This window comes from Nycticebus coucang, chromosome 21, assembly GCF_027406575.1.
Source record: "Nycticebus coucang isolate mNycCou1 chromosome 21, mNycCou1.pri, whole genome shotgun sequence".
NCBI classification, from domain to species: Eukaryota; Metazoa; Chordata; class Mammalia; order Primates; family Lorisidae; genus Nycticebus; species Nycticebus coucang.
The window spans coordinates 25,199,901-25,227,516 of record NC_069800.1 but is presented as its reverse complement, the minus strand read 5'-3'; the positions used below and the strand labels follow the sequence as shown (position 1 = coordinate 25,227,516).

At 39.2% G+C, this 27,616-nt stretch overlaps 1 long non-coding RNA gene across 2 annotated transcripts; it reads right to left on the bottom strand.

The window, feature by feature from the left end:
- Positions 1–6,451: 6,451 nt before the first annotated feature.
- LOC128573932 (uncharacterized) lies at positions 6,452–15,275 on the bottom strand. 2 transcript variants are annotated; one of them, XR_008376576.1, is made up of 3 exons: positions 15,231–15,275; positions 13,002–13,118; positions 6,452–6,589 (listed from the first exon to the last, which is right to left on the bottom strand). It is a non-coding gene; the product is annotated as an uncharacterized LOC128573932 (long non-coding RNA). The 2 variants fall into 2 exon arrangements; XR_008376577.1 differs by lacking the exon at positions 6,452–6,589 and adding an exon at positions 11,319–11,632.
- Between the last annotated feature and the right edge of the window lie 12,341 nt (positions 15,276–27,616).

The following is a 27,616-nucleotide window of genomic DNA, read 5'->3' as shown; positions in this document are numbered from 1 at the left end:
GTTATTTCGCTTCTAACAATATCATCATGGAAGGAGGGCTTCATTCAAGAGGAACTTGGAATTAACCCAGTTTCCTTCTCTTTTTTGTTTTGCCCACTCACTTGTTCTTTGCTCCAAACTGCTGTGTAGAGAATGTGTGGTTCTTCAGATACATTCAGCAAATAGGATCTATTAGCCTAATTTCTGTCTCAGAACAGAGGACAACCTGGCAGGGAGTAGGGGTCCCTCCAGGAGCTGGGGTCTTCAGTCTGACAACCATGAAGATCAGAGTTCTGTCGGTATCAACCAGTAAACTTGAAAGGGGACCTCAAATGAGACTGCGGCTCCAGTAGACACCTTGATTTTAGCCAGGTGAGATTGAGCAGAGGACTCAGCTGACCTGTGTCTCAACACTTGACTCACTGAAACTGAGATAACAAATTTGAGATGTTCTGAACTACCAAATTTGTGATCATTTGATATTATTGGTTTTTGGGGTTTGGGGGACTATATCTCACCCTGTTGCCCTGGGTAGAGTGCCATGGAGTCAACCTCAAACTCCTGGATTCGAGTGATACTCTTACTCTTGCCTCCTATGTAGCTGGGGCTATATGCATCTGTCACCATGCCCAGCTAGTTCTTCTACTTTTAGTAGAGATGGAGTCTCGCTCTTGCTCAGGTTGGTCTCTAACTCCTGAGCTTGAGCAATTTTTCGAAACAGTTGGCCTCTCAAAGTGCTAGGATTACAGGTCTGAGCCAAATGGCACCTGGCCATTTGATAAAAAATTTGAGATGTTTTAAGCTACCTAATGTGAGATGTTGTAAGCCAACAAATTTGTGATAATTTGTTTTAAGGTACCAGATTTGTGATAATTTGTTATGTGGTAATGTGAAATACAAGAAGAATACAGTCAGATTTAAACAGGGTAAAGAATAATGTTCCCAAAGAAGCACAGCCCAACTCCACCCCCCCTCCATTCACCTGTTCAATGCCAGAAATCTTGGCTAACCAAAGCACACTTCAGGGTCTGCATAGGCCAACCATGGGGTAGATGGAATGAGGTCAAAGCTCTTAGTTACACATGAATGGGCTGGAGGTAGAGAGAAGAGACTCGAAGTTAAAGGTATTTCCACCTCCCTGTGACAGAGGCTATCAGGGAGTGGTGGCAGGACTCTGTCTGTGTTTACCCGGAATTCCTCTAGCAAACTCTCTTTACACAACCACCCAGAGCAGTGGGTATGCTCTTTTCTTACAGTAGTATAGCTCAAAGGAGCCAATTGGATGGCTAGTCCTAGAGAAGTTGAGTTCCTTTCTATGTTGACTTCATGACTTAAAGGAGCAGCAGCTGACATTAAATCATTAAAAACTTAACACAAATTAAAATTTCTGCTTGATCAACCATCTTGCTTCGATGATGATATCTCTGCCTTCTAAGCTTTCTTCCTTAAAGGTCACGGGCAATGCTTATTTGTGTAGCTTTATAGAAACTCAGCCCAAATGATGAGCTTCAGATCCATCCTCTACTTCAGATAGTCATCACCTCCTGTCCCTTCACTGGGTCTCAGATGCTTACAGCCACTGAGCAGCTTCTCAGTGACAGGAACTACCAGCGTGAAGGACAGATGCAGTGTCCTGGCTGCTGGCCTGTTTCAGCATGATTATCCCGCATAGGGTTTTGCCCATCATACTGTAACGAACTGCTTTGGAGGAAAACATCAAACAGTGGGAAAAGCCTCAAAAGGAAGACTGCATCTGTTAAAAGCTCCCACCAAAAACATTATAAAGTGTTTTTGTTTACTAAATCTTTCAAGTCTGAAACTGGTTCAAGGACAACTTAACAGCCTGTTGTGAGAAGAGAAAGAAGGAGGGAGAGAGAGAGTGAGGGAGATGAAAGACCAAAGAATCCCCAAAGCTAACTAAAAAATAATGCACACACATACACACACACAAGCCCATATGGAATTATAGATGTTTTTTGCAGTGGAAATATCTAAGACATGTTTATAAATAATGATACACATTTTGAGATTGCCCTTGCACACACATGTAAGACAGAAATATTCCAACAACATGTAGAAATTCTTTCTACATGAGCACCTGCAATCCCAGTTTAGGGTTGTTTATAAAGATTTTAATTACTGGCTTTATGTCTGATTTCAAGAGAATGCAAATGAAAAAATTTGATCACATCCTAGAATTTCCTCTCCTCTCCATCAAGTATACACTCTACATTACAGCAGTTAACTAGGCATTTGTATTATCCATCATGATCCTATAAAATAAAACATGCATTAGAAAAAGGAGACAGGAAGCCTGTAATTGCACAAGATTTGAGGGTCATAGATGGGGCAACTGCTTTATTATACACACAATAAGTCAACACTGAATTTTACTCCTTGAAAATATTCTGATTACAAGTGATTGAGTTATCTACTCTGTGACTATTCTGTAGCATATAAAATACTTAGCATGAAACACCAAACCTGTATTTGCTGGAATTATAAAATCAAACTGGAATTTGTTGGAAGCAGTGTGATTGCTCCAAAGACCCACAGGCAAGATCACGGATCCCAAACACTTTCTCAAGAAGCCACAGCTGAATCTCCCTTTCTCTGCATCTCACGTGTTACCTGGCTTCTCCTCTTGCCCTCTGGCTTGCTATGAGAAATAACAAATAGTTCTTTAGACCCCAACAAAGCCCAGGAAACTGGACAAAGAATGCCAGGGTCAGGGAAGAAGGAAAGGGGGAGCCCCACCCCACCCAGCCCTGAAGAGTTGCAAATAGGTCTCTCTTTCTTGGGTTTGCATAGGAAGTCCTCTGAATAAGCTCGCTGTAGTCTGTCCCTTACCTTCTCATAGACTGTTAATAGAGGCAGCAGGAAAAATACACACAGAGGGGGTTAGAGAGAGAAGTGGGGGCTCTGGGAAATTTACTAAAAATGAATGGCTCTTCTTCTGGAGGAATGTAAGCAATCTTGGTTGTCTGCACCAGTGCTGGAGGGCCATGAACAGAGTATCCTAGGCACAGAGCAGGTTTCCTGTGCCACAAGTGTAGAGCTAGGTAGCCCTTATCAAAACCATTTCCACTCCTGGCTTAACTGCTGCCTATGGCTACAACTGCTCTCTGCATCAGGAACAGCAGGGCTTTCTGCTGCTGCCAGGAGCAAAGGCTGAGGGTGGCTTCTCTGCACAGCAGAGGAGGGCAGGAGAGGTAAGGGATGACATACGGTGTTTCCCACGGGGCCAGATGTCTGAGTCTCAACAGACCACCCTGTTTCCCTTGAGGCCCAGGCTACACGGATCCGAGACCATTTGTGGTTTTATTTGTGAACAGGACTGAGTGTGTATGATGAGACAATGTTTACTGGAAACTGCCGGGGGCAGAATCATAGTTTGGAGGGAAGCCTCCCCCATCACACCTTTCAGGAGCTTCCCTTCCTCAAACCTTGTACCTTCCTCCCACCCCTAACTTTAGTCTCATGCTGCTCCTTGTGACTCAGATGCTCCTGACATCTGGCACTCTGATAGGCCGCTAGACTTTTACTATCAGGAAGAATTCTAGAAGCAAACATTTTAACCCACAGGAGGAACTGTCTAAGGGTTCCTAAGTGGAGAAAACCTGATATCTCCTAAGTGGAGAAAACCTTATGATATGAGAATAAGCTTCCCATTATGTCTCTGGTCACAGCACCAAGGATACATGCTTTCTTCCTTGGTAAGAATCTCATTTTAATAATATTTGTAATTAGAAGCCACCTCTAAAATCTACACATTTCTTACTAGCCAATGTTAAGGATTTTTTTCTCTTTTTGGGGCTCAGAGGGTTGATGTGATACACACCCACAGGATACAAAAATGTCTATTTTGCAGAATAGACTGAGGCTGGAAATAGAATGATGCAGAATGGGGACTTAAAAGGTGCATCATACATGCGTGTGTATGCCTTTCCAATAGAAAATACATAACCGTTAAAATCTTGGGTAAAATTATAGAAAAATGTAGAGAAAAACACTTAATCACAACATCACCCCTAAGTACTCTTACTAGGCACATTTTGATGAATTTTCTTACAATCATTTTTTCTATGAAATTATTTTTAAATTTATTTATGTTGTTCTACATTCAAACTGTTTCCACAGTTTTGTATCTTTATGCTTTTAATTAACAGCAAGAACATAAGCAAATTCACCTGTAAATTACTTACTTCTACAACAAAACATGCTCATGAATGAACATTCCTTTGTGTGTTAAACGATTTTCCTGACTTTTAACCTTTAGAGGGTCTCTAGTACCACAGTAATGTAACAAGTACTGTGTTCACGTTGAAAATCTTTGCACTTTTTTTTGCTTCTTTTAATAAAACTTGTTAAATTTAGTCAACCAGTGTTCTAAAGAATATTGTTAGATTGAGAATTTTAAAAGGTATCTAGAAGTTAGTTGATTTGTTGTCTTATATTGACTTTCTCCAGATTTTTTTCGCTTACATAGTCACATCTAGTCTTTCTTTGCATTTTCATAAATAAACAAATGTTAGCAGCATATTGTTTTATTGTTAACTGTTTAAAAACTCGATGAGATATTCCATGAAGACATCAACTGGAATAAAATTACAAAGTTAAAATTAATTCTGAAGCTTTAACAATTGTTCTCATTTTTTAATATTATTTTATTTCTAAATATCTGTGCTAAGTGGATAGGCCTAAGTGGCCAGATCACTGAAAGGATATTTTGCTGGGACAAAGTACCCTTCATTTAGGCATAGAAATTTCAGCAAGCTGTATAGCAAAGCCAAAACTTAAACAATAGTCTTGCCAAGGGTCTATGGCACAAAGCAAAGATAAGGAGATTCTACACACTTATTCACAGACACACACTTCCTCCTTCTTGACTCTGGACTTCCCACTTGACCTTGCTTATTTGTTTGCTTGGAAATATTGGCATTCTCTCTCATGGAGTCACAATTCTAATGCATTAGAATGCTTTTAAAAATTAACATGTAGAGGATAGGTAAGGATATCCCATTTTAATGGCATCTTAAAAGAGTAGGAAAGTAGTCATCACGTGGATAAATTTTATTTTCTAAAAATGTTTAATTTTTATTGACTTATTTTGTAAACTTCCCCAATCCTGCTATTTATCCTCCTAAATAATTATGCAATTTTATATTATTTATATAATATGAATTTATGCAATCAAATTAATATAATTTATGCAATAAATTTCTATTATTTATGTTTTCTGCATTTTTATAGACTTTCTTTTCCCCATGGATAATTGTGTGTCCCAGAATTACCATACAAGTGTGTACAAAGATGCTTTAAGTCCAGAGAAAAATTAAACATTCCACTGGCTTTTCTTACCAAGTCCTGACACAGAGTGACCCTTGGCATCTCTTTTGCAGGCATGTATTTGAAGATGGAAGATATAGATCACCTGGAGCAAATATCAGCCCTGGAATTCACACTGCTTTATGCAGTCCTGAAAAGAACAACATTTTGAACATTTATGACCCATAAAATATGTCCTCTAGGGCTCAGCCCACAATTTTTGGCCAATAATTATATGTGAGAGTAAAATACAAAGAACGTATCTTGGAAGCAGTTTCGCTGAGTACTCCAGAAATGAAAGACTATTTTAATCAAGCTACCTACATTTGGGCAATTGTCCAGAATACTTGGCCTTTCACTCCTCTCCTCTTCCAAAACTTACCCTCCTGAGTAAATAAAGCAATGATGTTTTTAAAGAACTTAAGCCCTCGTTTGAGTTGGTATTTTTTCTTAGTTACCTTCAGGATGCTTATTCTTCTGCCCTGAGGTGCAGACATGACTGTATTCAAAGGAAAGGGAAAATAAAACCCAAAACAAGCAAAAAGTCATTGAGAATAATGTCTTCAAAAAACATTACTGAAAACCTGGTTCACTTGTAGTTCAAATATGATCAACTCTCGCCATCTGCTGGCTGCATTTTGGATTTTCTTTTCCAAAGAAACCACAGCACAGACATAGGTGCTGACTTTAAGATGTTTCCATGTATTGTGTGTATGTGTGTGTGAATGCCCAACATTCAAATTCAGCATATTTTTGAAATCTATGTTTTTAGTGGAGTCTCTACAGTCTACACTGTCACCAGTAAGATGACATGGAAACAGACTAATCACTGCAACCATTTAGCAGAGTTTCTGGTAAAGGCCACAGGACACAGGTGCTGGTTCTTAGCAAGCGGCCTTCTCTGAGGACTCAGCATATTTCTTCTCTTTGATAGGAAGAGTGGCTTCACCCTCGTGGATGTACTGTCTCCTTCTAGAATCACTTTTCTGAGAGTTCTGGGCTCCCTGAAGGTTTTATAAATTTAACATGGAAGATTTTAGCCAATATATCCCTCTTCCAAAAGTCATGCCATGCACAACTGATCAAGGCATCCCCAAATATAACATTAATATATGCAATTTTCTATTAAGCCAAAAAATCTATATTTACTTTTATTGCCCACACACTGCAAATGATTTTTCTTCAAATTCGTCTTCATTTTCTTTCTTTTTTTTCCTGTTTTTCATTTCCTTCATGTTTACACTCAGGGACTGTTTCAGGTAGGGTTCTCTGGAATCAGATGCTGAAAAAGAGTTTGGGGTTCCAGATATTTATTAAGGGTCAGTGCTTATAGAAGACAGGTGAATTTGAACAAGGAGGGAGGCCTGTACAAGACTCCCTAACCAAGCAGGGAGGTCTGGGGTAAATATTGTATCAACCATCAGAGTTGAGCCCCAGTTGGTGAACATAGCCAGGCCTTTGTACCTCCACCTCACTCAGTCTCAGGATGTGGGCTGCCCCAGGAAGGGGTCAACTCAGTGAGGAAGACCCTAACAGAGATGATAGTCAGATCGTCACCCAACGTTAGCCCTGGCAGCTGGTGGCAAGACCATCCTTGATGGGATGATGGACGCAGAATCTCCCTGTCAATCACAGTGGCACAAACTCTGGCTATAACTAACACAATGTGCTGTTTCTCTCTTACAATTGAGATGGCACAATCTGTGCCTTTACTGATACAGATACTCTCTTTCCTCAGTAGAGAATTTACCAAAATGCAGAGGAGCTGCCTCAGTGTCTGTAATCTGCACGTGAATCCCAACCCTAAGTAGCTGATCAGGAGAAAGAAGTGTGACAAATTAAGAGCTCTACCTCTCAACTTGTCCAGAAAATTTTCAAAAGGGCTTTCACATGTCCCTTTGAAGAAGGAAGAGGAGATGGAAGGAAGGAAGAGAAGACTTCCATTTCTGAGGACAGAGAGTGTATGCAAGCTTCTGGCTTCCCTTCACCACCATGGGGAAATTCCCTGATTCTCTACAGGTTATAAGGTCAGGTCCTCTGAGCATCAGCTGCCTACAAAATAGATTTTCGAACACTGTATTGGGTGAAATTCCCATGCCAGAGAAAAAGGAGCAGGAGGGAAACTCTTCAGTTCCCAATGTAGATCTGACACCTTTGAAGGAAGAGAGAGAAGGGGGCCAGGTACGAAAAGTCTCAGAGCACAGCAAATCTCTGAGAAAGTCTTGTCCAGGCCAGTGTGCAGCCCAAGAATAGAGACTGCACATGAAAAGGAGCCCGGGTTTGGGCAGGATAGCCTGATTCTACTTCCCTCACTGCACTCAGCAATAGGCTGAGGATAGCACAGGAAGAGCAGATCCTCTGAGTGAGTGGTACGACAGGTGGATACTGGTAGCTAATAAACTCCTGCCTGAAGGTTCTCTTCCAAAGGCAGATATGAACAGCATACTCCTAGAACCTCAATAAAGCACTGACTCTTGCAGCACTGAATCCTCAAAATGGGTTCACTGTTGTCTTAGTTAGGTTGGGCTTCCATAAACCATGGAATGGGTGAGTTAAACAACATTTATTTATGGAGGCTGGGGAGTCCAAGATCAAGGTGACAGCAGGCCCACTATTTGGTAAGGGCCTGCTTTCTGGTGTGAAGATGTTTATGGTTTTGTTGTATCTTTACATAGCAGAGAGAAAAAAGAGAAACCAACCCCTCTCATGTCTTTTTTAATAAGGACACTAATGCCATTTTTGAGGGCTCTGCTATTATGACCTCCCAAAGGTCATTACATAATGACCTCCTAATGTAATTTCACTGGAAGGTGGGATTTCAGCATATGAATGGGGAGTACACAAACATTCAGGCTATAGCAACAGTGAACATCAAAGGACACTTTGAAAGTTAATTCTTCTCATTTCTCTTCCATACGCACTTTAGTCTTGATCTTAAAGGAGGGTCTCCAAGCACACTCCCCAAACTGACCTTCAATGCAGTTGAAATCTACCTCAATAGACCAATTAAAAAGAAAACAAAACTTACCATCTTTACCCCTGGAAATAACTAAACATTTTTAATCACTATGAGTGTAATGAGAACTCAGCACTGTCTTGATCGCATAAGATTAAAAAAATGTTAATGAATATCAACTAGAGAACAGAAATTCTTCTGGATCAGTAGAACCAAGTTAAATCAGGCAAAAACTTTAAAGGTCAGTAGAGTTTGATGTCCAGGATAACTGAAGGATACTATTTTGTTGCTGATTTGTATTTTCTAATCATTTCTATCTTTTCATTTAGTGTTACTATTCATTTCTTTTTCTTTCCTTTTAGTTTTTGTAAAAGCAATATCCATAGGCCAAGAAACAGAAATAATATGTGAAATTTGGTGATGAAAAGCTGTTATCTTTTGCCTTCACTCTCCATTCTGAAGGTTATCATTTTCAAGCTTCTTTCTGTGACACACTATTTTTATACATTTCTGTTGTACTGTTTTTGGTGCTTCATTCAAATCTCCGAATACTATTTTCACCACTGTGTCCTATCTCTTGCCTTTTTGCTGTGTTGAACTCTGAGATATCATAAGACATTCTGTTAATAAAGCAAAGCTAAGTGAACCAAGGCAGAATACCACCTGTAGAGTATTTCACTACGGTCCCAGAGGGAAAGATCGGAGCATATATTTATAGGTTTGGGGAATCTATACTCAAGTAGTCTAAGCAATTGAGATCAGGCACTAATAATTACATTGTGAGATAAGGTTCTTAAAATGAATCAGGATAAGAAAATGTTTAAGAAGCAAAACGTTTTCCCAGGTAAGCCATTGAGCCAACTCTTGTCTCAGAATAATCGATCCACCGGAATTTCCTAAAGGCAATAGTAAAGTTATTTATTGATGAACAATCTCATCTTTTTCAGGCAAACTTTCTCTGATATAAACAACTAAGTCCTTTCAGCAGAAGTTGTCTTATTTCTTTTTGTTCTCATAGGGAGTAATGTTAAGGCAGATGGTTGAGGTTCTCAGCTTCGTGGGAAATTAGACTATTTCTCTTTCATTACTATCCTCCTTTCCTGCTTCTTCTCAATAGTTATATCCCTGTTTTTAATTCCCCTCATGGCTACATTTGGTAACTGTAAATAGCTTTCATCACTCTCATTTTTCTAATCTAGCAATTTTAGCCTTTGACTCTCATTTTGTGAGATGAGTTATCATGATGGCCACTTTCCTACATTTCTCCTCCCTTCCTTTCTGCCAATTTCTGTCAGCTGGGCTACGTGCCAAGGTTTAAAAATGTCCACTATGCTTTTAACCACAATTACATTTTCCTGAACTGTCACTAGTGACAGAGTCAACAACTTTAAAATAACCAAGTTGTGTTTATATTAATATAATAAGAATGAAAAATTGTACAAATGTACAATGTACAAAACACAAATTTAAATTCTATGTGCATATTAATTGATTTCAATCTAATAGTAGACACTATGGTTAGCTCAATTTTATAAATTAAAAAAAATGGGGCATAAAGAACTTTATTATCTCATCCCCTATGTTTGAAGTCCCCTTTTAAAATGTCATACCTTCATTCTCTGCCCTAGGATAGGCACATTTTTCCACACTGCCCCTCCAATTGTCCATTGCACAAAGGTTTTTCTTATTTGGGGTCATGTCAGAGGGTTTCCTTAGTGTTTTCAGCTTCTTCCCCTGGACAGTTGTTACTTATCATGCAGATATCAGCAAACAGTTCCCCAGAGATATCTTTTCTGACCACTATATATCAGAGGTTTCCTCTGCTTTTCCCTCTGAGAGCATTCATTATGTTTTTTTCTAGGGGATCGCCATAACTTGTAAATATATAATCCTTGTTGTGCATGACGATATAATGCCCCTCTTTCCTTCTGGACAATGAGATGCGTGATATTGTGTTCACCCCTGTATGCTCACAGTCTGGGATAGTGCTTGGCACCTAGGAGATAATTAATTTCTCTACACGTAATGAACTGTAGAAGCTGATAAACATAATTTCATTTTTGACTTAAATACAAGGGTTATTACCATGGAAATTTTATTGGTCATTCTGTGTAGAATAATGGAATGAATTTACATTAAATCTAAGACCTAAAATAGAAATTAGTTTTTAATACAACTAGATATTCACTTGCTTTCCTGAGATATAACTCATATAAGTATAATGAATAAAAGACATGAATAATAAGCCTCTTGGCTATTGAACATAACGACAATAGTAATCAACATTTGTAAAGGTCTTGGTGCTTTGTAATACTTTCACAATGCACATTATTCCATTTATTCCTCCCAGTGACATTATGATGTCATCAAGTACTTTTTTTAAGGCCACACAAACTACACATTGAAGCAAGGAAACAGTCCACTGGGTCCACTGTCCTCAGACCTCCCTCCCTGCTATTTTCTGGATTCAAACTCCACTATTTTCTGGATTCAAACTCCACACCAGCATTCTCCCAAGGACGGTTTTGCTTTACCAACAGAGGTGTTTTCATGTTATTATTATTTTTGTGTTATTTCGACATGTCTACAGCATTCAGAACATTCTCATTACAGCAACAGCGACTTTGATCTCTTAGTTAGGCATTTGATTAAGAAGAAATTATTCCAACAGCATGGTGTTTAGCAGAGAGCAAAATTCCTTTCAGGAGGTTTAGCTAATCCCTGGAAGAGGGAAGCAGAGGCTTGATGTACTAGGAAGCTTAGATGAGGGAGATGCTGAATTTCAAATTCTTCACTGCATGATACACTTTCACTGAGGAGCATTGGCCCTTGTGTATACTTTTGGAAAACTACCACAGTAGATTATTATTACAGTCTGTTTCTATTTTTAAAACATTCATTCATTCCTTTACTCAGTCATTTATGCATTCTGTTAAAAGCTGCGTAAAAAAGGATTTGGAGATTCAATCCTTTTGAAGGTACCTTTTCCATTTCATACCATATTGCATGTGAGATTGTGTCAGATAACTAAGGCTTTGTTTGGCTGATTTTGGATTTGGGCTACAAAGACTGGTAGTGATAAAGTTTGAAATTTTGCTTGTCTTAAGTCACATTTCATAGAAATAAAGTCTGAGGTGGGAATCTGAGGATAAGTGATTTCATAGGGAAGTGTTCTCAGGAGAGATGGAGTGAGGGGAACAGATAGAACAGAGGAGGGAGCAAAGCAAGGATGTGGTCTCAGCCATAAGGCTTCAAATGATCCCAGGGAAAACACTCGGTCACTTTCTGTCCCACAGGGTCGATCTCACGTGAGGCAAGGGGGCTGCTGGTCTTTTATACCTCCTCATCAGTCCCTCTGGCTGCAGTTTACTGGGAGAAAATGAAACCACAGTGAACCCTCCACAGCCAATGCCCTCAGCAGCTAGGGCATGGTCACAGGGCTCAGAAAAGTACATTGGATTGGACTCCAACAAAATCTATCACTCTGGCCACATATGTGCAGAGGTTAATTTTCTTTTTTTTTTTTTTTTTTTTTTTTTTTGTAGAGACAGAGTCTCACTTTATGGCCCTCGGTAGAGTGCCGTGGCCTCACACAGCTCACAGCAACCTCCAACTCCTGGGCTTAAGCGATTCTCTTGCCTCAGCCTCCCGAGTAGCTGGGACTACAGGCGCCCACCACAACGCCCGGCTATTTTTTTTTGGTTTGCAGTTCAGCCGGGGCTGGGTTTGAACCCGCCACCCTCGGTATATGGGGCCGGCGCCCTACCGACTGAGCCACAGGCGCCGCCCGCAGAGGTTAATTTTCAAAGTTGTGAACAATCCACTTATTGTTCTGAAACATCAACCATCACCCTCAGAATGACTTAGAACTATAATTATAAACCTGATAAGTATAAGCTAAGTTTATGATACCCATTTTCATTCATGTTTGAATGACAATAATTCACATATGTGTCAACACATTTCACACAAAATGCCGCATATAATTAGTTTCATTTTTAAAACTTCAGATTGGCATGTCATCTCCCTCCCATCTCACTCACCTGTCACATAGATTTTCTAGTTCACTTAAGCAGATTATCACACAGGGAGAGGAGTTTGAGCGTTCAAGAGAAATGTGAGAGCATAAGTAATTTCAGGAAGCTGAAGAAGAAAATAGTGCAAAACAAGACCTTCCAGTTATCCCCAACACTATAGCACAGAGTTTATTTGGGAAAGAACGAGAGACTATAGTTTGGGAAATGAAAACAGAGCCCAGATTATGGGAGTCCATGAGTAATACAAAAACAGTGTGGACAGTATCTTAAGGACAGTAGGCCTGATTAAATGTATATTTTAGAGACAAGAAAAACTGTCATTACAAATTAACACAAGCTGTGTGACCTTAAACAACAGTAATCTATTCTCTCACAGTTCTGGAGGCTAGAAGTGTGGAGTTAAGGTAATTCTGATATGAGATACAATGGATGCTAGTACATGTTGGGGGGTGGGGAAATAGAGGAGCAGAGAGAGGGAAGGAGAGAGATGGAGGATCGTGGTGTGTGACACATCTCTTGGAGATGGGACACAATTTTATGAGGGACTTTTGCTAACAAATGCAGTCAGTGTAACCTGGTTCTCTGTATCCTCAATGAATCCCCAACAATAAAAAATAAAATTAAAAAAAAAAAAAAGGTGTGATCAGGGTTGCGCCATCTCTGGCGGCTCCAGGGGATAGTCCCTCCCTTGCTTCTTTCACCTTCTACTGGCTGTTGACATTCCTTGGCTGAGACCTCATCCTTTCTGCTCAAATAAGTTGACATTCCCAGGTTCCAGGTATGAGGATATGAGCACGTCTTTGAAAGGCATTTTCACCCTGCCATAATGGAGATAAAATGAAATCATTTAAATTAAAGATCAGTATAATTACATGTATAAAAACTGTGCATTCATTATAAAATATGGATGAGATAGGGTTAATACTAAAGGTGAGGAGACCTTTCAGGAGGTCTCATCAGTCGTTCAGATGATTAATGGTGAGGCATTATATAGAGACATTGGTGTTGGAGAAGGGAAGAAGTGGCCAAAGATATAATCAGCAGAATTGAAGGGCAGGTTAAATCTATGGATGACAGAGGTCTAGCGACTATGATGATTCCTAGGGCTCTAGACTTGTGCAACTGCACACATGGCTCTCCTTTCATCAAGGTGGTTCATATATGGAGGAGAAGCAGACTTGGCAAAAAGGATTGTAGGTTCAGTTTTGCAGAGGTGCAGGAGGTATATAGGAAAAGAGGGCCACAATCCACTGTGGTCATAACAGATCTCTCCAGGAGGTGGCGCTCTCATACCTTCTCTTTGCTTCCTATTTGCAACTTGGTTGGAAAAAACAATTGCTAGTTTACAAGACATTGACAATTGACACATAACTGAAATGTATTTGTATAGATTTATAAATCCATGTCCTATAATGTAAAAGTTTTTTTCTGTCTTGCCTCCCTGAGGCATCTAGACATTGCATCAGGATTGCAGACGTCTCTTGTGCAATTAAGGAGGGAGTCACATTGCACATGGCGTCCTGCAGCTATATTGATTCTTGGCAGACTGATGAGGGTTTCTGGATGTGCAGCATTGAAGTATCACTATGAGATAAGCAAGTGGAGTTGTGTAAGACACATCCACATGTTCTGCACTGTCCGGTATCATGTAAAAACATTTTGTAAGAAGGCATGTTCCATGATATCAACTCAAAAGACAAGAGGACCTCTGATACACATTTGGGGGAGTTTAAGGAGAGAAAAATGAAACTGAAACAAAAGCATTATCTCTTTCTCTCTCTAACTCCAAGCCACTGAGGGAAAAAACAAAATGTAGGGATAAAGCCAGGTATGGTAGCGCACACCAATAATCCCAGCTATTCAGCAGGCTGAGGCAGAGGATTGCTTGAGTCCAGGAGTTTGAGACCAGTCTGGGCAACATTGTGAGACTGTCTTAAAAATAAGTAAATAAAAATGTAGGAATCAATTGGATGGAGATCAAAATACCACTTTTATTACCATTACAACTTTATTTGAAAACTGAATCATGGCCAGGTTCTGTGTGGTTCATGCCTATAATCCAGCACTCTGGGAGGCCAAGACAGGTGGATTGCCTCAGCTCAGGGGTTCAAGAACAGCCTGAGGAAGAGCAATACTCCATCTCCACTGAAAATAGAAAAACTTGCCCAGGAATTATGGCAGCCACCTGTAGTCCCAACTGAACTTAAAATCCTTTTTGCCAAGCCTGCTTCTTCTCTGTATATGACCCACCTCGATGAAAGGAGGGCCATGTGTGCAGTTACACAAGTCTAGAGTCCTTGAATCATCATAGTCTCTAGACCTCTGTCATCCATACATCTAACCTGCCCTTCAATTCTGCCGTTGACCACTTCTTTCCTTCTCCAACATCAAGGCCTCCATATGATTCCTAAGACTGAGGCAAGAGGATCTCTTGAGCCCAAGAATTTGAGGTTGCTATGAGCCATGATGTCACAGCACTGTATCCTGGGTGACAAAGTGAGACTCTATCTCAAAAAAAAAAAAAAATAAAAAAGGAAGAAAAGAAAGAAAACATAAATCATGTGTGAGTTCACAGTCAAATTTCCTCATAATTCTCCTCAAGTTTATGCCCTGGAAAAACCCTAAAACCAAGAGTGAGACTGGGTCTGGGTTGTAACGTGAACACATCAGACTCCTTTTAGAACACTTGTACCATGTATCCCCTTTCCCCACTTTAATGTAGTTGTTTTTTTTTCTGAAACTCCCAGCATCCGTGGTGTTCCATGGTCTCCTAAAGCAGTGTGCATATTCACACAGAGCATAGCATGTGGAACAGCCTTTGATCAATGGCTGACAGGTGAGAGAATGGAAGCCCAGCTTTCTCAGATTGAAAGTGAGTTTGACGTGGGTCTCACAGTCCCCAGCTCCCCTTTGTGTCAGGTGAATCTTACCTCTTTGGGGCTCTAGCTCTGCTGGGCTTCCTCCTGACATCTTCCTGTCTCCTCCCCTCTCTTACTGGCTTCCCGTGGGAGCTCCACCTATTTAAAGGGTGTGTGCACACATCCTTGTCTCGGAGTTTATTTCTCACTTTGAACTCTAGAACAGATGCTGTTACTCGGAATCCTGCTTCAACTTTGGCACCTGTAAGCAGCCCCACTTTTTCTTGCTAAGCCTTTCAATTCCAAACCCTTCCAGGTGTCAGTTCTAAACTGGCAAGATTTCCTCCATTTCAAGTCTTGCTAAGCCTTTCAATTCCAAACCCTTCCAGGTGTCAGTTCTAAACTGGCAAGATTTCCTCCCTTTCAAGCAGAGTGCATTCTCTTTTAGAAATCATGAAAACATCACAGATGGCCTTATGATATAAAGAATTAGTGAGGAAGACAATTATTGTTCATCTGTGATGAATCGAGCCTCTTTTTATTTAGTCAGCAGCAAGCTGGACATAGTCATAATATTGCCCTTGGGTCTGTGCTGCCACACAGTTTAGAAGATTGTCTTGTATTTTTGCCTCATGGGGTCATGTGCTAAATATTTATCTGAAATGTCATTATTCACATACTCTCAGACTATCAGTTTCTTCTATGTTAATATGTTTCTTGGCAATTGGCCATCAGCTCTGAGACCAAGTCTACAGACATTGTTTATAACCATTTCGCATGTCTGTATTTTTCTTAGTATGTCTCATAAAAAGAAATTGCTCCTGTGATGACTTAAGTAAGACACCCAAAAGGGTGAGACCGGTCTTTCAACATTCTCTTTGACAGTGCAGCAGATGACCTCTTGTCATCTTTATTCAGCGTAGTGAAATCTTCTAATTTCATCATCCTCTCTGACATTTACTGATTTAAGCTGGGATGATTATCCTTTCTGTTTCAATGATAATTTGGCCCCAGAAGCATTTATGTTGCCTAATGATGGGAGTACATTCTGAGAACTTCATCTTCAAGCAATTTCACTGTGCAAGAATCACAGAGTGTGTGCGTGCACAAACCTAGATGCTATAGCGTTCTATACACCTAAGCTATCCAGTCCAGGGGTATACAACCTTTTGGCTTCTCTGGGCCACATTGGAAAAAGAAGAGTTGTCTTTAGGACACACATTAGATAAACAAACACTAATGAAAGCTGATGAGCAAAACAAAAATGGCATCTGTGCATATATTTGCAATATCCAACAGCAAAGATAAGCAAAATAGTCTTCATATAATATACATGTGACTCATGGGCCATGAGTTGGACACCCCTGAAGCCTATTACTTCTAGGCTACAAAACTGTGCAGCATGTTCCTGTACTGAATACTGTAGCCAATTGTGACACAATGGTGAGTGTGTATCTAAACGTGGAAAAGGTACAGTAAAAACACAGTTTATAGTCTTACGGGGCCACCCTCAGCTACGCGGTCTGCTGTGGACTGAAACACCACTATGCAGTACATCACTCTGTATCAAAATATTCCCAGGTTGGATGATCAACAGAGAGCAAAGAAGAACCAGAAAAAATAGCTATCTCTCCGTATCTGTTTTGACTTGCTCAATGACCAAGAAAAATTTACTGTAATTTTAACTTTGTGTAATCAAGTATCAGAGGAAGGAGTTTGACATCATGACCTCCATCATGTACATTAGCTTCAAAGTTCTCTGACTCTGGGAGTTTTCATTAAACTTAATTGAACCAAACACACATCTGCCTTTAAAAAATATTACATACCAGTATCTAGGTTGTTGGTTATCAAAGTTCAATCCTTGAGTCAGCAATATTGGTATCAGTTGTGCACTTATTAGATATACATATTATTGGCCCCACCCCAGACCTATTGAATCAGATATTCTGGGGATGGGTGGGACCCAGCAACTTGTTGCCTGCCAAAACCTGAGACTAACTTGTATTCATGAAACACAAGTCAAAAACTATTATTGTGGCTTCAAGGACTAAGTTTTATCACACAAGAGTCAGTGGTCTTCAAAATTACTCAATGTGGTTTCCCAGTGGCCACTCAGGATATTTTGATTTGGTATATGTATATTTGGCAGAGCTCTCAGGAATATCCATTTTAAATAAACAATTCAGAAGAGTTCTGAGACCAGCTTCAGACAGTAAACATCTGAGCTATTACTATTCTGCCTTCCTTCCTGGTACAGAGTGGGGTCCTCAAGAACTAATTGAAGATGGAAGGAAAGAAAAGATGAGGAAGAGGGAAATATAGCAAGAAGATTAGCTGTGTTTCATGTCTGAGCCACTCCCACAAGAAGGGGAAGCCAAGAACAGTGTCAGCGTCCCTATCTTCTGCATGTTTATTGCCAGAATGTTAAGTCCCACTGGTACAAGTTACCACTAGTCCTGGCAAACATGCTGCATGGGTTTTATTCATCTACAATAGATCTTCCATATCCACAGGTTTTGTATCCTAGGCTTCAACAAACAATAGATTGAAGTTATTTCAGAAAAATAAAATAATACAAATAACAATAACAGGATAAAAATAATATAAATAAGCAACACAGTATAAGCACTATTTACATAAAACTTATATTGCATTAGGTTATTGTAAGTAACCTAGATATGCTTGAGAGTATACAGGAGGATTTGCATAGTTTATGCAAATGATGGATCATTTTATATAAGCAATTTCAATATAAGTTGATTTTGGTAGCCACTGGGGTAGAAGGGAAAACTATTTTTGCAAAATAGGCAAGACAGGACAAGACAATACTACAGCATCCTACTCATTATGGAATAAAGGGCAGGCTATATTGGGTACATAGAAAAGCTAAGGGTCAGTAAAAAAAAAAGTGTATGATCCTCTGGCCATTCATTATCTCACAGGAAGGGAAACCATGCCTGAGAGAATGTTCTGGACAGACATGCAGTAGGCTTGCATTTCAAGAGAGGCACACTGCCCACTTCATTACTGCTCCTCTATCGTCTTATATTACAAGCTTGAAAGTGGATGTATAAGTGAAATAAAAAAAATTGGGTTATAGATTATAACCTGAGAATATGAGGAAAGGAGAAAGGGTGGGAGGATGGGCGAAGGGAGAGTAATTGGTGGGACCACATCTATGGTGCATCTTACAAGGGTACATGTGAAACTTACTAAATGTAGAATATAAATATCTTAGCACAATAACTGAGAAAATGCCAGGAAGGCTATGTTAACCAGTGTGATGAAAATATGTCAAATGGTATATAAAAACAGTGTATGGTGCCCCATGACTGCATTAATGAACACAACTATGATTTAATAATAAATAAATTTAAAAAAATTGGAATTAACACTGAAGCTATCTGAATTTACAGGATGTGATTGTTTTAAAATACTGTATGTTCACTAATTGTCTGTCCCTTCACCTCTATAAATGTGAAGCCTAATGCCTCTCTCTTTGAATTCCCAGACCTAGTGACCCACTTCTAGCAGACAGAATGCAGCAGATGACCTTGGAAGTTAGGTCATAGTATCTTCCACCTGCTCTCTCTCACTCATTCTGGAGATGCCAGCTCCCATGTTGTGAGAACATTCAGGCAGTGAGTCTGCGGGAAGGTTCACATGGAGAAGAATCGAGGCCACCTACCAGCAAGCAGCCCCCACCTGCCAACCGTGTGAGCCAGCCACTTTGAAAGTGGATCCTTCAGCCCCAGTCCAGCCTTCAGATAACAAATGACAAGCATTCAAATTAACTAATACATATGAACTCTAGGAATGACAGCCACTTGGCTCTGAACTCCTTAGGAGCCAAGGGAAGTCACAATTGTGCCTAGTGAGAAGACAGCAGAGGATGCATGAGAGGTTGAATTTGGGCAAGCTCTCTGGCTAAAGTACATGTAGTGCCTGGTCCTGCCAAGTCATTATCAGGCAATTAGAAAGAGCTCCTAGAGTCATTTTTAAAATCCTGCATATCATTTCATACATAGCAAACTCCAGTCACGAGGCAAACACTACCAACCCTGCCAGTTTGCCTTGGAAGTACCAAAACTTGACATACAATGTAAGTGTAGTGAAGAAATAGGGAAATTTATAAATTTATATTGTGGCTATTTCTTTTGATTTTTCCATTATAGACATATATCACATGTTTGAGGCAGTTTAAAGCACAAACCATAAGTGAAAGTAGCAATTTAACCTTCAATCATGCAAAGGCATTGATTGTGTTGTTCTCAGTAGCTCCTCAGACATGAAAACACCATGCTAGTGGCTCACCAGTGCTGGGATAGTGCACCTCACACAGCATCTTATATGGAAGGTCCACAACACCAGATAAATAGTTCTGAGTGTGTATAGTAAACAGGATTTTCCAGGGATCAGAAAGGGTGACACCACTTTTGGATAATAGCTATGAAACAACTCAACGGGGAAAAAACAAGTAATCTAATTTAAAAATGGGCGAAATATCTGAATAGACATTGTTTAAAAGAAGACATACAAATGGCAAACAAAGAAATGATCAACATCACTAACCATCAGGGAAATGCAAATCAAAACCATATTAAGTTATCACCTTATTCTTGTAGGGAAGACTATTATGAAAAAGACAGAAAATAACTAATGTTGGTGAGGATGGAGAGAAAGGGCAAATTTTACACACTCTAGGTGGGATTGTAAAATTAGTACAATCATCGTGGAAAACAGCTTGGAGTTTTCTCCAAAAATTAAAAGTCAAACTACTATATGTATAATCCAGTAATCCCACTACTGGGTACATGTTCAAAGGAAATGAAATTAGTACGTGGAAAATATGTCTACACTTCATGGAATCAACTTCAGTGTCCAACAGATGAGTGAATTTTAAAATTAAAAAAAAAAAACTGTAGGTTTCCTGTGCACGAGGATGCTGTTGGCTTATTATTTTAAATTTCTTTGTGACACCTACCATAGTGTCTGGCATGTACCTATTCAAAACACACTCATTGAATTTAATAGAATGTTCTTTGAACCAGGAGTAGAATTTTGGCCATAGTTTACTAACACTTTGAGGCGGGATATTAAAATTGGTTTAGGGTACATATATCCCATTAGACCAAAGCTATGTATGTTATTGTAAAAAGAAAAATAAAATAGATATGAAAAAGTTTGACAACAGAAAAAGAAATAAAAATAAAATGAGGTGTATGGAATACTATTCCTCTATTTAGAAAAAGAATGAAATCCTGTTATTTGTCACAACCTAGATGAATCTAGAGGACATTATGTTACATAAAATATATCAAGCATGGAGGACAGATATCTCATGATCTCATTCATATGGAGAATCTTACAAAAAAAAAAAAAGAGAGAGAGCGATCTTACAGAAATAGAGAGTACAATAGTGGTTACCAGAGGCTGGGGAAGGTAGGAAGGAGTGGGAATGGGAAGAGGTTGGTCAATGGGCATAAAGTTATGTTAGAAAAGGACACTGAGAGACAGGGCTGAGACAGGGTGTGGGGTCTTGCGGAGTGGGTGCAGGCTCCACTTCCTCCCAAAGACCAGCTGCCCTGGGAGGAAGTGGTTTTTGGTCTTTTGAAGTCTTACTGATTGAGGGGAGAAATATTCAAGGCTAAGGGTGGCCTTCAATAAGAATTTGGGTAGTAACTCCTAGAATTAGGTTCCCTTTTAATTTTATACTTTAAATGGTTGTCTTGGAGCTCTCATAGTGATTTGAAGGGCAGAGAAGTTTTAAAACTGCAATGTAAATGATATTGTAATTAGCCAGGTTTAAGTAAGGTGGCAGGGAGAGCTGACAGGCTGGTTCCTGCCTATAGTTATCAGCTCCTCTAGCTAGTTTCTGCTTGAAGGTTTTTACTTTAACACCTGCACCCTATCTGCAAGCCCCTGCAGCCTGCATCTGCCCCATTCTTAGTCTCCTACTCTAAAGGTGACAAATAAATAGGAGGAATAAGTCCTGGTATTCTGTTGCACAGTTGGGTGACTACAGTTAACGATAATGTATTGTATATTTCATGATTGCTAGAAGAGAGGATTTTGAATGTTCTCAACACAAAGAAACAACAAATGTTTGAGGTGATGGATATGCTAATTAACCTGACTTGATTATTACATAATATGTGCATATATCAAAACACACACCGTACCCCATAAATACATATAATTATTATGTGTCAAGTAAAAATAAAGCTTAAGAATAGAACAGCTGTCATTTTGAATGCGGTATCAACAGGAGGCATCAAACAGCAATTCAGAAGATAAGACCAGTGATGAATGCCACAGGTTCCCAGCCATCATCCTACCCTGTTCCATCAGAGTAGCTGAGAAAGCTCTGGGGAGGGTGACATCAAACTACGAGTTGAGCCCATCAACTCTAGCAAGAGCAATCTCCTCTATCTATCCCAACCCCAAGGTATCAGTCAGGATAAGCTAGGTAACACTTTTCAGTATCAAAGTAAGTTGAAACTCTTAACAGTTTACTTCTTGATCATGACACATCAGCTGAGCATCCTAATTCACATCATCTACACTCAGGGATGTAGGCTTATAATTTCCACCACCTTGACTATGGCTAATTGTTATGAGGTATGACAATTAAGTTTGTGAGCTTATCCTAAGAAAAGAGCTACATGCCTCATTGCCAAATATCACTATGGTCACCATCAAAGTATTTTCCTTGGGAAACTTTGTGCTGACACGCATCCCTAGTTCACCCTTCAAAGCAATTTGGAACTCTTTTTCTGCAATGACCAACAGAGCTGTCATCATATAGCATACAAAAACACACAACAACAATAATGAACACCACTCAGCAAGACACTGATGCACATTGACACAAACACAGCTGTGAGACACTGATATATCAGCGTTATAAATCCTTACTTAGTTGTTTGTACAGTGCTACCAATGTTAACACACAGTGGCAAGTTTGAAACTTAATTGCCAGACCTCCTATAACAATTGTTTTGATGATGGGCGGCGCCTGTGGCTCAGCGGGTAGGGCGCCGGTCCCATATGCCGGAGGTGGCGGGTTCAAACCCAGCCCCGGCCAAATTAAAAAAAAAAAACAAAACTTCATAACAATTGTTTTGATGGTCATTCCAGAAAAAGAGTTCTTCATTACTTTGAAGGATGGACTAGGTGATGACATTTGTGCATAGTTTCCCAAGGAGCATACTTCAAAGGTGACCATAGTGATATTCAGCAGCTAGTTAGCATTTTTTCTAGGATGAATGTGTGAACTTAATTGTCAGACATCATATGGCACAATTAAGGGAACTTGGTAAACCACACACTGACTTTGAAATCTTTGGCCTACAAGTGACATACATCACTTCTCATGCTTCAATGGCTAAAGTAAGTGACTTGGTGATGCCCAAGAGAACAGATAATATAATCCTTTAATGTACCCAGAAGAAGCAAAATCAGAAATACAGACTAGAAATATGGTCTGATTCTCAGACCTCAAGGTTTCATGGGAACTATGGCACTGACCCAGGATATCCTTTGTGTGAAGCTTTTCATCACTGCAGGTCTTCTGGGAATCCCATACTTTCTCTTTTAACCAACCCTTTTTATTTTTCGATTATACTTATGGTAAATTCATTCAGACAAGAGCAAAATATAACAATTAATATTCAGTATTTTTTTCATGATGCAAATTACTCTGGGGAAATAATATGTTACAGATATCTTATTACCATCCTTTTAGATACCTTGTGGTGGCTCTTTATCCTTTCAAAAATGGTATTTATTGCCTGAAAAGGATAGAAAAGATAGAGTTTTTGAAAAATTACATAAGTTTCTGATTAGTGCTTCTTTACATGATAGTGAAAATTACAGTACTGCAAGTGGAAATATTGGATTCCAAGAGCCATGTTTTTAAGAGAAAAAAACAGACCTTTGGAGTCCGAAGGTGTTGAATATTAAGAGCCAAGGAGGTTATCAGAGGATAACTATAACATACATAAGCTATAGTCTTGAGAGGAATGCACGAGAATATATAAGCAATTTCCTGGGTTAGACTTAGTGGAAATAGTTGTGGGAGGAATGAGAACTGGAAAAAGGAAGTAAGAGAGTTGGATATTTATAAGAACAGGTGAAAGAGGCTGAGTGCGATGGCTCATGCCTGTAATCCTAGCATGGCCGAGGTGGGTGGATTACCTGAGCTCAGGAGTTTGAGACAAGCCTGACCAAGACCAACAACCCCATCTCTACTAAAAATAGAAAAACTGACCAGGTATTGTGGCAGGTGCCTATAGTACAATCTACTCAGGAAGCTGAGGCAAGACAATTGCTTAAGTGCAGGAGTTTGAGGTTGCTGTGAGCTATGAAACCACATCACTCTACCCAGGGAGACAGAGTGAGACTATCTTAAAAGACAAAACGAGAACACATGAGAGAGCCTTGAGCTTTTCTCCACCTAGGTTAGAATTCTGGAGTAAGAAAAAACTCAACTGATTTCTCAGGGCATATGGGACCTGGCATCGACCCAGAACCCCTTCACCAGCAGATACACATACCCTATCCCATAGCTTCTCTGAGTGTCATTTGCAAGGGCTTACTGCTTCTCCTTCTCAGAGAATCATCTTCATCTGGTGGGAATTGCCTCTCCTGAGACATCACACACCTGTATCTGTGTCTCCAAGAAGCAGACTATAGCCAAAGTTTGGCTGATGGGATGGATTACAGAAGCCCAGCCCCCGTGCCTCAGGGTGAAAGAAGTCTGTGGCACCCTTCACCCTGGAATCACAAGGAGGCTGGACTTCAGCTGAAAATGCATCACTGTTTTTAGCTTTCTCTTATCTTCCTTGCTTGCCTCACTACCTCACAGTAATACCCCACATTTTGTAGATTCAGAGAGTTAACTTTCTCTGTAACAGTGATTCTCAACCTTCTAATGCCATGACCCTTTAATACAGTTCCTCATGTTGTGGTGACCCCCAACCACAAAATTATTTTCGTTGCTACTTCATAACTGTAATTTTGCTACTGTTATGGAATCATAATGTAAACAACTAATACACAAGATTAGGTGATTCCTAATTCAGGTGATTTAGGTATTTAGGTGATTCCTGTGAAAGGGTCATTCGACCCCCAAAGGGGTCATGACCCACAGGTTGAGAACTGCTGCTCTATAATAAAGCTTCTCTTTGGGATCATTCTGTGTCTAATATCATCAGAAAACCTAAATTTGCCCAAAGTAAATCCAGTCACTTCTGGTTTAAATTCCATCAGGATTCTACGCCCTTCTCTGTTCTTCTCTACTCTGAGTTGGGAGGATGGGAAAATTGGTGATGAATTTTTGTTAGCTTCTATTTTTGTCCATGGATGCAATACAGAAGTACCATATTAGACACACTTGACATGCAATTGTTTTGATGGTGCTCTTCTGCCCATATGGATTTGAGGTCAAGTGAATCGAAGGGGGGCTTAGTCCCAACACAAACCCACCCTTTGTCTTCTGAAATCCCTGAGTCTTATCTAGATTTCATTCCACTAATAATAGCTGAGTTAACACGAGTTTCCCAGTCAGCATCTGCCTGTCAAATGCATTCCTATCTGTCTTCCCAACACTCTGTCGCCCTGAATAAGAATGCCTGTTTCAAATTGGAGAGCAACTCTAATTTATGAAAATCTATTTCTTTGACTCTGGTTGAAAATGCATGAAAGATAATCTCATGTATTTGCATTGCATCAAAATACTCCATCTTTTTTCTTTATGAGATCTCTTGCTCATCTTTAGGTGAAAAATTTTGATTGCTTTTTTTTATTGGTGTGGAAAATAGAAAAGGGAGACATGTTTTCCACACTGTCAGGTTTTAGAGCCCTTAGTTATGCCAGTCAGTTATAGAAATAAACATCTTTAAACCATTTTCTTGCATATTTACATCCACACAACAACAAATAGAAGTCAAATAAAGTGGCTTTCTGGGCCATCGTCAAGTGAATTAATTGGCAACAGCTCTGCATATATTAGTAAAACTCCTTTTGATTTTTGCCTCTATTAAAGACTTTAAAAGTGTCCCCTGCCATAGTATCAGGTTAGATGTTAATGAAAAGTAGTCAGGAAAATGCTTGACTGGGACTCCGGTGAGGAGGCTGGTAAATTGGCAGGAGTTTCCTTGTTTTCTTTTTCTTTCTTCTTTTTTTTTTTTAATTTCAGATTAATATGAGTATATCAATGTTTGGGTTACATTGTTCTCACTTCCAAGGTAAGGTTCTAGTTGTATAGTTGTAGTTAAGCCCTTCACCCAGGGAGTGGGCTGAACACCCTCACAATGTGCACATTAGGTGAGACCCCACCAATTGCCTACCCTCTTCCCACCAATGGCTCTCTCTACTCGCCTCTCCTTTCTCTCTCTTCTTTCCTCTTACTAGACTAGACTTATGTGGGCATATAGTTGTTTAGGTATTGGTTTCATATTAGTGTTGAGATACTTTTCCCCCTTGTTCTTGAGATACTTTAATAAGAAGAATGTGTTTCAACTCTATCCAGGTAAATACAAAAGATGTGAAGTCTCCCTCTTTTCTTATGTTTGAATAGTACACATATATCACAGTTTGTTAATGCATTCATGGGTTGATGGGCACTTGGGTTGCTTCCATGACTTGGTAATTGTGAATTGAGCTGCAATAAACATTCTGATACAAATGCTTTTGTGATAAAATGATTTTTTTTTCCCCCGGGTAGATTACCTAGTAATGCGATTGTGAGATTTGTGACATCAAATGAGAGGTCAACTTCTAGTTCTTTGAGAATTCTCCATACTTCTGTCCTTGAAGGTTGTATTAGTTTGCAATCCCATCAGCAGTGTATAAGCATTCCCTTCTCCCCAAATCTACAGATTTGGGACTTTGTATTATGAGTAATCTCACTGGAGTTAGATGATATCTCAAAGTGTTTTTGAGTTGCATTTCTTTGTTGATTAAAGATAATGAGCATTTATTCATGTTTGTTGGCCATTCACCTATCATCTTCAGAGAAGTTTCTGTTCAAGTCTCTGAATTGGCAGGAGTTTCAATGCTATATCTCAGGACTTCCTCAGGCATCAATATAGCTTTTCAGGAAATTAAGGCAAATCTACAATGTTAGTGGTGTAGCTTATTTGTTGTTCTATATTTTTAATTATAACTAACTCAGGTGGAAAGAACTTACAAAGAATAAATTCATGGAAATTTGTGTGCCCACAAACCCTCTTAAACTCTAAAGTGTTAAATATTTCTCCTTCTTCCCTTTTCTTTCAATTTTTCCCCCCTAAAGCAACTACTGGCTTGTGGTATTTTTCATTTCCACATTTAGTAACACTTTTTCCACCTACGTATGTATTAATAAATAACATGCAGAATTATATTTTATGCTTTAAAGCTTAAAATGTTATCTACATAGGCTATTTACCTCAACATTAGGATTTTTGATATCTTTTTCATGTCATTAAACTTAGTACTTATTCACTCATTCCCACTTCTGTGCAGTGCTTCATCCTAAGATTCATTCTCTTGATGAACACTTTGAAGAATTTTTCATTTTTTTGCCATTGTAAGTAATGCACCAATGATAATTTTTTGTATATATAATTGTGTTTATTAGCAATAGATTTTCTAGAACATGCCTTGCCAATTTCACTAGTTATTGCCAAAGGTTTCCAAAGTGATGGTACCAATTTATACTATCATAATTAGTGTAGGAGACTCTCATTATTCTATCTGCTTAGAAAAATTTGTCACACTCTAGTTTTTTGCTAAACTAATGGGTATGAAATTGTTTTTCATACCTGCTTTAATTTTAGCTTCCAAGATTACATCTAATCTTAGGCATTTTTTTGTATATTAATATTTACTGGATGTTACTTTTTTCTTGCCTAGGGATTATTTGTTCTTATCCCTTCTTAATGCTTCATTATTTTTTTCTTATTGAGTTTTTGACATTTTTAATATATCTTTGTAGAAATTCTTTGACAATTTACATTCAAATATTGTCTTGGTCTATGACTTATCTTTTACCTCGTGTAAAATGTCTTATGAAACATAGAAGTTCTTATTTGTTGCAAATATATAGAAGTTATATATTTGTCTCATTAAAAAAAACCTCAAAATTCAGTAGCAGAAAACTACCATCATTTGTTTGCTCTATTCTGTAGACTGGCAATTTGGGCAGAACTTATCTCTGCTTTCTGCAATTGGGGCTAGTCTCACTCATGTGTTTGTGGGCATTTGGCAGGTCTACTGGGGAATAGCTGGTTCCAGATGGCTTCACATCTAACTCATATGTCTAGCAGTTGGCTGGGACATTTGGATGGAGCATCTTTGTTCTCTTCCACAGGGCCTCTACCCCACTGCTAGCTCAGGCTTTCTTGCTTGGCAGGTTGGTTTCAAGAGGGTGGATGTGCAAGCTTCATGTTTCTTGAGGCCTCAGCTTG